General features: G+C 50.4%; 1 protein-coding gene across 2 annotated transcripts in view; it reads left to right on the top strand.

Annotated features, from left to right (window-relative positions):
* LOC126569205 (connectin-like) overlaps positions 1-12500 on the top strand; it is a 93755-nt gene that overhangs the window by 70795 nt on the left and 10460 nt on the right. For both annotated transcript variants that reach the window (XM_050226145.1, XM_050226146.1), the window contains one exon: positions 5773-5817. The gene's annotated coding sequence lies outside the window, so the exon portion shown is untranslated. The remainder of the gene's footprint in view (positions 1-5772; positions 5818-12500) is intronic.

Here is a 12500-nt window from a genome sequence, read left to right as displayed (position 1 = left end):
AACAAGCTCGTTGATGCGCTCGTTTACAATTAAATGCAATTCCCAGATTCGAAAATGAATCTCGGTTTGTTTGCCGACGTGTTCTGTACTTACGTTGCGCCTGGTGCTGCTCCTGGTGTTGGCTGATGCTGGTAATGTTCCCGGTGCCCTGCTCGACAGTCGGTTGATGGCAAATAAGCGATTGTCATTATGGAGTGACAACCGACAAAATACATCATTAAATGTAGAATGAATTGCACGCGCGTGACCCGCGAAGTGTTTGGGGTTTTTGGGAGGAGAGTATTACGTGGTACGTGATCGCTGATCGTTGCCGCTTGCACATTAACGCACGGTGGTCAATCCGCTTGACACGTACCAGTAGATTGGCCTGGGCCTGGCCACCACAATTGTGCTTGATGATTTCTATTTGAAATGGCTTTTCGGAATCGATTGCCTCTTGTTTATGTGAGTTTTGCTCAATTTGTAATCGAACAGAGCTCCTGTAAATGTACACCTAAGCATCAGCTTATCGTCGAACCGTCATAGAAGCACTATTTCGTTGGAAATTCTCATAAACTCTCGATGTCAGGTATCGGTTAAAGTGTCAAAGCATACCAGAGACCTCCAGCCAGCCATTAGCTGCCAGAACACATGATGCCAGATCAGCTGACACCATCGACACCAGCGTACAGTTCATTATCGCAGGTGGAAAAACGTATAACACGTATTACTACTACTACTACACTATCAACAAACCTCTCCAGCACGGTTGGGCGGTTCAGTTGCCACCTACCAGCACCACACCAGAGCATTAAGGCGCCTGACCTGACACCCTTACGCTCGGAACGTTGCGCGCCCGGGTGTCAAATCGTGTTTGACATTTGCTCGCGCGCGCGTGCGCCCCCGAGGAAGGAAAAGAGGAAGGTAGGAGCGTGGGTGATGCGTGGGGCTTCAGCGATTCTAATAAAGCGCCCCAGGAACACACTGGCGGTGGGCGTACGGATTTACGCGAGGCCCGAGAAGCACCGAAGAGCCGAACTCGCCGATGAGCGTGACGCTAATGATGACAGCCGGTGGCATTATCCAATGGCGGTGGGAGAACCATCAAACCAACCAACCAATCGCACCCTCCTTCCCACTGTAATAGTTTAGTTAGTATCACCGCCAACGCCGTCACGTTTTCCGCACTTTTATGCCGCGAGAGAAACATCGAGGTTCACTCGAAGGCGAAGGATTCTGAAGGCGCGAAGAGGAGGACTCTTTCGCGTTCGATGACAGCGGTTTTGTTGTTGTCACTTGTCGGTCGTTCGGTGAAACGATTCGATGATGATCTTCCGATGAAACAATCTGCCAATCGGCGTGGGCTGAGTGGCGTAGCTGGCGTCAGTGAATGGCGGTCTGTCTGTGGGAAGCGAAAACGCTCGCGAAAACAATCGATCGATGCCTGTTTCGGTTGTTGTTGTTTAGGGGTTGTAAGTGGCAGTGTAAGTGGCCAAACGCGGTGGTAGGGGGGTTGGAATGCGAGATGCAAACATTATTGATAAGATGTTATCTGTTTGCTATTCCACCGGCTCAGGATCAGCATCATCAGGATCAGGATCTGAAGTGTTTGCGTTGCTTGCGTTGGTCGTGGCGGCGTGAGAGCGTGTAATCAGCACCATGTAATACCCCGCGCCTTGTGAGTGTTGCTATCATCGATGCTAATGAATGATTATTGCAATTTCGAGCGACCACTAATTGGTGCCCTTTGTGGCCTGGCATTACACTGCGCACGATGCTTGTTGGTGGTTACCTCGGAACGAGCGATAAATCGCCCGTTCTGGTGCTCACTCTCTCAGAATGCCTGAGCCTCTTCAAAATGTTCTAAATTAATCGCTCAAAAGGGTAAGCACCACGCCGGCACCATCGTGCGTTAATTCGGTTGCCAAACCAAATTGAAATTCGATTTTTATATCCCTCATCCGTAGAGGCGCACTTTCTGGCCTTTCTGGCCACTCTTCCTCTGCTCTCGACGACTCGTCTCATTCCATTCCCACCGAACGGTTGGTTCTGTTTCCTTCAACAAATCACGTCATTCGGGCAGGCTTTCCATCACGCACACCCTCGGGTGTGTATCGGGGCACCCCGGGGCACCTGGCACGGAACGGAAACCGTATAAAATCACTTGATCCCGCCAAAAAGGCCGCTGCCGCCGCCCTGGTGCCCGCGATTCGTTTTTCCGGCTTCGATCGATTCGTTGCACCGGCGGCAAGCGCTGCACCAGTACGGTCTTAGTTTAATCCGATAAATGAGCGGTGAGATTGAGATTGTATGAGCGGTGGCCGCGAAGCTGGGAGATGGAGCTAACGTTCCAGGTTAAGTACCGGGCGCGCACCGGTATCGATACCACCGGTATCACCGCCTCCGAAAGAACGGGATTTGATTGTCGCACAACGTGACGTGACCGCTAAAGCTTGTCTCGAACCGCCGTCGAACACATTCCCACCGGACCTGGACCGGACAGCAAACGGAGCAGCGCAAATGGAATTAAATGAAAAGGAAAAACAGAGAAAGAGTGGAGAAAAAAGGGGGAATGAAGACCTTAAAGACAACTTTCCGCCACCGCCCCGAAACATTAAACGTTAATCGAAGCATTAAGAGATCGAGAGAAGCCGATGCGCACCATATGGCCATCGAGAGACACCCAGAATGGTTCCGGCGGTCGTTTACTCCGGTGCACGAAGGTTCAGAACATACCTGTACCGGGCTGCTCACCGAGCACCATTTTTCGGTTGCGGCGGCGATGATCGATTTTCTTCGAACGGAAGCAACCGACACGATGCGAGGGGCCTCTGGTGGGCAGTTCCCATGACCCGTAACTTGATGTCGAATTTTCTGGGAGCGACAAAGGAGTTGGACATGATGTTCTAAGGGTTCTCCTGCAGCTACACAGGGATCCAATGCTCCAGCCCGAATGGAAACGAGAAGTGGAGCGAAGCAAACAAGCGCATCTCATATTTCCCGCGAGGCCGGTTTCGGTCAACTGTCCGACGCCAGGTGGCCTGTGTGTCCAGCTGCTGCTGCTGGTGCTGCTGACGTTGTTTGGTGACATTAAAGATTAACCGAGTGTGGGGGAGAGAACCACTCGAAAGGTGTTGGACTTCCTTTTTCATGTATTTACCAAGCACAGCGTGCCAGGGGCTTCCTGTTGCTGCTGCTGCTACCGTGGGTCCAGTTGTTGCATCCGGCTCGCCTGGGACCTTTCGCACCCGTTGGCCGCGCGGCTGCGAAATATTTAATGACTGGCCGTGACGTGACGAGCATATCACACGCTGAACCGGGGAGTGCGGGGGCCTCTTAACCTACTGACTCTCATATGCACATGGGGATTTTGGAACGGTTCGTTGTTTCTAGGGCACAGGACGTGGACAGTGATTCTAGCTCATCTACGTTGAATACCTTCAACCAGAATCCATTCATCTCAAGCACACGGAAGAGGAGCAACGTACCTTTAACCTACGAAAGGATTGCCAAGTGAATCTTGGAGTAATTTTGGGTGCTACATAACTGGATGATGGCTGTAATGCATGGAACAGGATTTATGGAGACGATTTCCTGGAAGTAGATGTACGCTATCATTGCTGCACACGGCTCCGTATCACTGGAGCACCTTAAAAGTGTGTCGACAAAGAGAAGAGATGTCATTGCGAGGATGTTCTGTAATCGTTTTGTGAGATCGTTCAAGGAGAAACCAGTTAGAACATTAGGGCATTGAGAGTTTTCTTGGAATGTTCCAAATTTCTTTCTCACTCTAGAAGCTACCAAGCATTAGCTATCATCATCAAGGGAAATGCGTAATCGAGGGTAATAGCATCCCTTCGCTTCGCATTGTTTTGCAAGATTCATTTAACTGGGTATTTTTTTTATGGAAACACCTCTTGAAAATGGCGCTCGCATCTCATCTCACCTCCATTCCACTAAGCCTGTGTAAGGCGAACCTCACCGTGTTCCGTTACACAGCGGATACGTGACGACGACGCGCGCCCTTTCCCGAAACATGTCTGGCTCCATTTTCAAACGCTCCAAGATGAAAGCTGCACCAAGCTGATGCTGATGCTCTGGCAGCAAGATCCTTGGTGCCGTTTCCACGGAATTTCTCCCCGAATTAGGGAACCGAACCGGCGCCAAAAGACCGGTGGCACGTTCTCTCTCACATGCTTCCCCCATTTCGGTGGTTCATCTCTAGATTTTTTTTTTGTTTTTTTGTTGAATTCGTAAGGGGAAAAAGAAATAAATCAAAGGCACCAAACACACACTCGGAATACTCGGGAATACTCGGAGTCGGAGAGAAGGGGACACGAAACACGGATAAAAGCATTCAAATTCATGCAACTGGATGCTACGCTTCCGACATTCCTCGAAGAGGGTCTTTGAAGCAAAAACCCGGAGTGGAGGGTTGTCTTCGATCTCTGGCTCTATCGCCAGAAGGCAATATCATCCGCTTCAGTTACAGCATACGAGTAAGAGAGAGACAATAGGGAGGAAGGGTGCTCTGTTTAATAAGATTTCAATTCCGGAGATCCGGAAACAAACCTAATCAACACGGCTTAGCCCCGCTAAAAAGGCGACAACAAGGCGTCAAGAGCAGAACAGAGAGGGGAACTGAGGACTAACCCGGAGGCGCCCAGAGTGACAATCCGTTCGTGCCGGCAGCGCGCTTACATATGTTTTGATGATGTGCCTCCGGTGCCTCGTTAATGGATGTGAAACGAAGCCCTCAATTGTGCTCTGTTGTGACACGCGAAGAATCGCCCCGTGGCGTGGCGTGGCATGGCGGCATGGCACAATGACATGCGTCACAGGGTCGCAGCTAGAGTTCGACATTCTGCTCGCTCCTTAATGGCGCAGGAGATGGCCTCCGGGCATCACTTGTAGCTGTCAGTTTGGATTAAAATTCGAGGCAATTGGATTCGATTGCCGCGGGGGCTCCTCGTTCCCGGCACAAAAGCAGTGAGAAAGTGATTTGCGTCGTTAGTGAACGATGCGTCGAGTGCTCTCTCTCTCTCTCTGTCAGCGTCGTCGTCCGTGCCGTCATCATCATCGTCGTAAGATCACGTGAATACATTTCGCGCATCTTCGTCCTCATCAGACGTCTGGGGGTTTCAGGTTTGGGGCTCACTTTAGGGGATTTGGGGCGCGAAATCTAGGGCGCCAACGATGTGGGAGACTTAAATCAACATTAGACATAATTAAACCAAACGGAACCCCCGACACGCGGGGGGTTTAGCGGGTTGAATTGCTACAAATTCATGCGTCGCTCTGGTCGGTCGAAAGGGTTGGAGAGTGGGGGGTGGGGGAGGTGGAGCAATTTAATTACTGGCACTAGCTGGCCACCCCTTTTCCCGTTCGGTTGGTCTGTTTGCATTGTCAGGTGCGAGGCTGCTGAATAATTGAGCCTGATAGTAGAAGCCAGTAATTAGGCGAACTTTGATGTACGCCTCACGCATCGCCATCATATCGATACACACTATCGTGGTCGTTGTCGTCATCGCCGTGTGTCAGTTTCTGGAGCTCCATTGTGTGCGCCAGTTAAATATACATTACGCTAATGATAGTCACGCGTTAATCGATCGAGCACATGCACAGCACCCTTCGCTCGACTTTTGCTCACTGCGCTCCATTATCCTTCGGTGGCATTTCGATGTTGGATAATAGGGAGGGAATGTTTTTTTTTCTCAATAATATTCATTTCTCATCCTTTAACGAAAGCTGCATTCGGTGACTAATTCTGATTTTTTTTTTTCCTCTTTCCAGGACAATCGCTATTGAAACTCACAAAGCGTTCGTGCTTCTGCTAAGGTAAGTCTCTGGAAATGAACTAAACGCTCCTCAGCGTTAAGTAGCCGTTCTACGGCGGAAAAAAGAGGATAGAAAGGGAGGAGAGGGTGCTAAATTTCGCGCCCTACCTGTGTTTTGCTTGCCAGTGAGCTAGGCTCGGGACAGTGCAGTCAAAGGACTTCAATGTTAAATTATTTTATTTATTGCACCATTACCTTTGTGGCACCCGGCCCGGAAAAGCGCCGGAAAAGCGATGGGCCTCACTGGTGTCGCCAAAGACACACCAGGCTCCCTCCGGTGCGCCTCCACAGAGTCATAATTCGTGTCTTCGACACGTGTTCCCTTCCGGAGCTGGGGCCCGGTTGTTTACCGGTGGCGGTCGTCGTCGTTGCTTATTATTCTCTTTATGTACCTTCCATAACATTTTACAGCAAACCAGGCGTCGTCGGGCGGTGCGTTCCAGGACACGTTCGACAGCCAGACATCTTATAGCCAGCGCTTTTGTGTGGTTGCTGCCGCTGTGGCTGCTGTTGACAGAGTGATATTTAAACGGTGCGCCGTGCTTGGCGGTGATTCATTTTGCTCCATAATTTCCACGGCTTCATTAAGCCTGAAATCGCCCACGGTGGAATGGGGCTGGTGGGGCCGGTGGGACACTTTTAAGGTCGTCTGTGGACGCGGCCCCGTCGAATTAGTGGAATGGCAACAGACGACTCCCCCCCGGTTCCAAGAGGGCGCGCGAAGTCAATTGCTTTCCGTCGCTATCTGTCGGAGACAATTTACGGCTGGGGATTCTGGCGCTGGTTGCCGGGGGGAGAATGTGCGTGGGTGGCTATCGTTTTTTTTTGTTTTACAACTTTCCCCAAAACATGCCACTGTCACTAACCGCGGTCTAAGAAGCGTGCAGTGGAGTCGATAAGGAAATTGGAAAATTAAAAAACAAGGAACCGAGGACCGAACATAAATTGAAATCGTCGACCTGAGCCCAACGATAAATTGGAGACTGAACTGGCCCGAGAATTCCCACATAGACAGACAAATTAAAGTAAAGTGCAGCAGCCCGCCGCAAGGAAGCATTTAAAAGGTGACCTCAAGGGGTGACTGCCATGGTTGGTTGGTTGGTTGTTGGCTGATGCGTGTCTTGCACAATCGTCTCGTCGCCATTTCTTTGAGCCTTTCACCGATGAACGGAGAGCGAGCGAGTGCTAGACGTGACCAAGAAGGAATAAGCAACGGGGAGGAGGACCTGTGCAAATCGAGTCGGCTTGTCAGTACAATTAATTAATCCACAAACGACAGCAGCAGCAGCATATGTGGCATCAGAATATGCTTCACTCAGCTTCCAGCTCCGAAGCAGTCACCTGCGGTCATGCGTTGATGGCCAAGCGTTGGGGCCATCTACGGAGCCGGGAGACAAACGATGGCAAGTGCACGTTCCCGTTCGTTAGCTACCACGCTGGCGACAACTGTGGCTTCCGGAACATAACGATTGCATACGGTTAAAGGCCTGAAGGCGCCGTGTGTGTCAGTTGAGTGAATTCGATTTATCCGGACGAACCTGAGAGAAGGACTCGGGTGAAATGAGAGCATTAAATGATGATCGCTCAATTAAAATGTAAATTCATTGCAACTGCACTTCATTAACAATTGAATTGTTGAGTGAAGGCGCCCCTGATGCGATGAAGATAATGCCTCTCGGTGAATCCTCTCGAAACCATGGTCAATGGCCGCGCTCGACACTTCGCATCTCCTATTTTTATTGTTCCAACTGTCATCTCTCGAGTCCCTTAAGTGCGAATGAAGACATCGCCTTAAGGTGGCAAAATCAGCAAAAGGCCATCGTCGTAACAATTCGCTGAAACATTGACAACCTTACATTGGTTCGTGGTCAGTGGTTGGCGCAAAATCCGACGATGTGTGTCGAACATCGTTATCGGACGACCTCGCACGGAGCTGCTGTCTCTCTCTCTCTCTTACAAATTTATAACATCCTCGTTGGAAACAGGGGCCGTTATCTGCCGCAATCATGTCGGTTGTTTGCGGGTCATCGACGTCCATCGTCCTCGTCCATCCGTCCAACCTCGCCCATCCATCATACCCAACCCCATAATCGCTTCATATACATCATCATTTGCTCTCGGCACTTGAGCCCCTCCGGATGGCCGAGCGTGCCGACAATATCCTTGCCGCTCCCTCTCCCCCCAACAAGGGTGGTGTCGATGTTTATGTGTGCGCTGTAAGCTTAATCGAATGAAATAAAAATAAATAAACAATCGCCCCGTTAAGGGTGTGCTGTGTTGTTGTAATGTAAGGCTCACTCACTGGGCGGATGGGAGGATTGCTTTACGAGCAGTGTGAGTGTTTTGAGCACATCCTCGTATCCTGAAAGATTCTCCACCGGGAAGAGGCTTCTCGAGGATGTTCTGTTATACGCCAGGACACCTTTAAGACAGCCGCGTTACGCCTCGACTGATCTATTGCTATTTTTCGGCCCGCGGCAGAAAATTGTAAACAGAGCGATGAGTGCCGAGTGCGTGAGGGTGGAGGGCGCATTAAAGTTGACCAACGCGACCTCCGGAGCAAGATCCTTAAAGTTCTGGCTGACTAGAAATTAAGGAATCGAACCACCACCAATGGCAGACACGCGTATTTTCGCTCTCCATCTCTCGCTCACTCTCTCTCTCTCTCTCTCTCTCTCTCTCTCTCTCTCTCTCTCTCTCTCTCTCTCTCTCTCTCTCTCTCTCTCTCTCTTTGCTCAATCTACTTAAAAGCATCATAAGAGATGAGTAGCGCCTGCAGCCGAACGCCGGTCTCACACGTTACCGAGATTATTGGAATCGGTCATGCCGGGCCGTCCGTTTATGATCCGAGCTGAGCTCGTCTCTCTCATCCCGCGGGCTCTTCGGAGTCCTTTGGGTGCAGATGCCGGTCCGGAGGATACGACAGTCAGAGCAATCTTCAAAGAATTCTCCTTTGGCCAGTGGCTGTTTCTTGACTTGAAAATACTGCTGCTGCTGCTGTTGCCAGATCGGATCGCACAACGCTTGATTTTGTTCGCTTTATTTGTTTCTAGGAGTGTTCGTCGTCGTCCTGCTGTGTTGGAACAGTTGCTCGCTGGAAGTATTCGCACGCCAATTCCATGAATTTAATCTACTTTCGAGCAGCGCAGCGAATCCTCTGGCGCGCTGCAGCTCCCAGCAGACGACGAACAACGGTGGAACCACGGAGCAGCATTGATGCGAATGATTTGATTCCTCCGGGCAGTCTCCCGGTGCTGCTGCCATCTTAAGTTAATGCCATAATTTATAACATCCCAATATAATAACGACGCGATGAGCACAGTGCGGACGTCAATGGATGGCAGAATGAAAGCCAAAGACGTGCTCTGGCTCTCTGTCGTAACTGATGGGACGCATCCATTTCGTTTAGAAATAGCTGTGGGGAAGGAGCGAGGAGCGAGGAGTAGGAGTGAACAAATACAACAAAGATTACCTTACACAGATACCCCCCGCTCTAGCACAGCGAGCATGTCTCTGGAGCGCGGCTCTTGGTTTCAAGTTACGGGCGGATTCGAGTTATTGAATTCTTTCCAAAAGTCCAATTCAGTTGTCAGAACAGGGAGTGCAGGGAGAGGGACCCCTATTTCGTTGGCGTGTCATTGTGTCCAGCGACACAACATAATGATTTTTTTTTAAATATGAAATCCTCGAACCAATCGGACTCTCTCTTCGCTTCGCTTCAAGCGGCACCGTTTGGCCCTAAGCTCCAACCGAAGCGCGACAATGCGCGCGTCCATCGTTCAAGGTGTACAACGTTTTTAGGGGGGGGGGGACAATCATCATGAGGTTCATGGGTTTGTGGTTTCATAGAAATGCATCAAATGGTTTGTGGTTTCGTCGTATACCGCTCGTGGCAAGTGCACCTTCACCCTCGCGGTACAGCGCGATCGCTTGCGCCGCCAGACTGTCTGTTGATGGGCATCCCATCAATCCGATCCGCGGCTCATATTACGTGGCTCTGAGCGGTGCTCTGTGTCGATATCGAATTACCGCCGTTAGCCGGTGACGATAATGATGACGCTGGTGGTGCCAAGCCAAGGGTTTGTGTACGGGCCCCACACAAAAAGATGGTCGTCACTGGACGAATTTCTTCGAAGATTGAGATGTGGTTTCCTTTGGTTCAAGTTCATCCCTTGGTTCAAATGCGGTCAAAGAGGGATAAAAGGTTGATGAACCATTGATGGCGATGCTCTACCTGCTCTAATCCATCCGGACGCCAATGATTGATTATTGAATCTGGATGTATTGTAATGGAAAAGGTTTCAGCTGACCAATTGGGGGACGAAAATCCTCCCTAGAGACGTTTATTTCATACATCAGATTTTCCTTGTCTGTCAACAGAGCTCATCCTCAAAAAAAGTAATCTGGACTGCAATTTTCCGTCTCTTCAATCGCAACTATTTTGTTTGAACTGAACGTCAATGTACTGGACGATGTGGTAGAAAGTTTTACGAGTATGATAGATAAAATGAACGTCTTAAAAAGTGATTTGCTTAAACAATCCAAACAACCAGATCCTGCCAAATAGTAAAAAACCACCCAGAGCATTAAAAGCATTTCGTTTCCATTTCCACTGATTAAAACGATATCGCTCACTGCAAAGGATAAGTCCTCAACCTCCTCCAGTGGTCTGAAGAAGAAACAAAGAGAAAAAAATCAGCAGAAGCGAACATGGCCCTTCAGTACATCGCTAACCAGCTGAAGGCTGCTTGAGCTGAAGAGCAGCTTTCAGCGATCTACATAATCGAAGGCAACAATTGACTGGCAAAAGTCAATCATTTCGAAAGCTTAATTCAATCATCACCACCCTCAGTGGCAGCAGCAGCAGCAGCAGCAGCAGCAGCAACAGGAGCAACAGCACGCGCCACCAAGGCACTTTTCGCTCCCTCTTCACGGCCTTCCTGTTGGCCACTTTAGCGTCTGCAGAGCGCGTAGCTCGTCCAACACTTTTCACCTGGGTCCTGTGGGTGGTGAGCAGCATTTCCGCGCCCAACCCAGCATTTCCTTTCTCCGCATTCCGCTTTTTTGTGTTCGATTTCTATCGGCCTCGAGCACTCGGCGGTAATCAACTTCAGGCCCATCGACCACCGTGTCCTTCCACCGTCCCCCCTGGCGAACCCAATTTCCGAGAGGGGTTTTTTGCTGCTTTCTTCGCGTTTTCCGCGATTGCACGTCCCCCCCCCCCCCCCCCCCTGCATCGAGTTCTGTCTTGTTCGTCGGTTTTCGTGGTGTGTATTATTGAATTTAGAAATTTCGTTAGGAAATCAAGAAGATTGGCTGGTGGTGGTTGGTTGGTTGGAGTGGATGCTTGGGGTGTGTCAATTGCGAGAGCACCAGCACCACAGCATCCTCGCGCTGATGCGCTGATCGTATCGACACAATCGACGAATGGAAAGAAGGCCTACGACAGAGCGTCCGTGCGTGCGTGTGCGTCTGCACCAGCTGCTGCCTGGTGCCCGGCAAGAAACCGTGGCCCAGGCCGTACACAAGACGAACGGTGGAAGTGGGCCCGCATGTTGCGGCACTTCAGTTGGGCGTTAGGCTCCTCTCCTTCTCCTACTTTGGTCCGCGAGGACATTTGGCGATGGAAATCTGTGTTCGGTTCCGAGTTCCACGATGGTTTTCTCTTTTTTGTGCTCGTGAGCGTCGTGAGCGTGGATAACGAAGGGAAGGATGGAGCTGGATACAACCGGAACCGGAGCGCGCCGCGGGAAGGATTTGCTTTTACAAATTGAATACACACTTCCGTGTTGATTGTTGCGCTGCGTGAAGGGGAGAAAGGACGATGTGATCGAAAAAAAATCAAGAGGAGGAGGAGGAAGTAAAAGCAGAAGCAAAAACATCATCCACCTCCGCACCTCCTGGTTCTTCTATTTTTCCTTTTTGATGCTGGTGGTGTTCGTGCTGCCGGATGATGGTGGGAAATTCCTTTGATTCAACGCGGACGGTACAGCATCCTGTTCTTCTCGGAAGGAGATCCTTACCGTTGGCTGGCTGGCTTGAATGCCGCGAGCTGCTATTTACCTTCTGTTGAAGTTGTAAATTCATTTTGAACAAAGTGAAAAGCACGACAGTGCCAGTGCCCGAACGGGGGAGCAATGGAAAACACCTGTGCTGTCTCCAGTACTCACGATAGCGATGAGATGTGGACGGTTGGTGGGAGGGAGAAGCCGCTCCTCGAAACCGATGCGAAGTCGAAAGTCATTTCGATGCCGTGCAAGCTGTAAGATCGGAACCACCGAGGTTCTGTGCCGGTTATCCACCGCGAAAGCGAAGCAACGAGGGAACAGCTAATTGGAATGCTGATGGAATCTCATTGTGTCCGGGCCGGAACCGGGCTGATGGAGAGAGAGAGAGCGCAACAAGACGACGACGACGACGAGTTTTTCGAGATCATTCATTTCCATTTGGTTTTATGTTACGCGTTTTTCGACCGTTCTACCGAGTTGAGCGGCGAGGGTTGGCGATTCGCCGAAACTTTTACTTCGTTTGGTTGGTGTTGGAGTTTGGCTCTCCTAAGTATTGTTTTGGAAGAAGATCCAAAGCCCAAAAGGCAAAAGCCATCAAATTGATGATCACTTGCGGCGCTCGTTTTCTGATGATTGAGCCGATGATGATGGCCGGTTCCCAAAAGTCTGGGGCCCG

This window comes from Anopheles aquasalis, chromosome 2 (genome assembly GCF_943734665.1).
Source record: "Anopheles aquasalis chromosome 2, idAnoAquaMG_Q_19, whole genome shotgun sequence".
NCBI lineage: Eukaryota > Metazoa > Arthropoda > Insecta > Diptera > Culicidae > Anopheles > Anopheles aquasalis.
The sequence above is the reverse complement of the archived record's forward strand: the minus strand, read 5'-3'. Positions and strand labels throughout refer to the sequence as shown.